This window comes from Aplysia californica, unplaced genomic scaffold, assembly GCF_000002075.1.
Source record: "Aplysia californica isolate F4 #8 unplaced genomic scaffold, AplCal3.0 scaffold01612, whole genome shotgun sequence".
NCBI lineage: Eukaryota > Metazoa > Mollusca > Gastropoda > Aplysiida > Aplysiidae > Aplysia > Aplysia californica.
Window position 1 is genome coordinate 61823 of NW_004798882.1, and position 917 is coordinate 62739.

Genomic DNA, 917 nt, shown 5'->3' on the forward strand with positions numbered 1-917 from the left:
CCCCTACAGTAAGTAACAGCTACTACAGCAGACATAACATACAACAACCCAGCAGGCGCTAACAAGTTCCTTACCTATGACGACACCAATACAAAAACACATTTTTTTAAAAACCTCTTTCACTTTCAGTCACCGTGAACAAAAGACCCCACTCCTATCGATCCACCAGCGGGAAATCATACATATTGTTAAACCCTGGATCTATTTGCTTAAATATGACATGAAAGAAGTTGTGCCTATCGCTAGCTACCCCTGTCATCGATTCGTGCTATGGAGGGCGTTTCTGAAAAGGATCCCTTTTGACGGGGTATTTAGAGCAGGGGCTAAAGAAAGGGTATGTCGTTTTATTCTCTTTAACGGCTTTGGAATCACCCCACCCCCCTTCCAAACCACCCTCCCTCCATTCCGCCCTCCGCGTCTCTCAATTTTAAAGGGCCCAATATCTAATATCAAATAAAGATAGATTATATGAAAATGTGCATACAAAAGTCGTAGGACTTTTGGCAGTGGATCAGAGAGGTGACTGTGTTGTGGGTGGTAATTTGAAACGTAAGAATTGGTCTTTCTGGTCGTTGTTCGTTTTGTTTTGTTTGTTTTGTTTTGTTTGTTTTGTGTTTTGTGTTTTGTTTTGGTCTCTTTGTTTTTGTGTGTGTGTCAGAATAAGTGCAATGTATTTTGTATTTGTGTATCTAGGACTAAAATATTATTAATCATTTTCGTTCATTTTTGGTGGGTAGCTTTTGTCTATTTATTTACTTATTTTAGAGTAGTTTTTATCTATTTATTTACTTATCTATTTCGTTCATTTTGTGTCAGTAGCTTTTATCTATCTATTTATTTATTTATTTATTCATTTATTTATTTTTAAAAAAAATTGATTTATGTATTTATTCATTCATCTATTTATTGGGGTGACG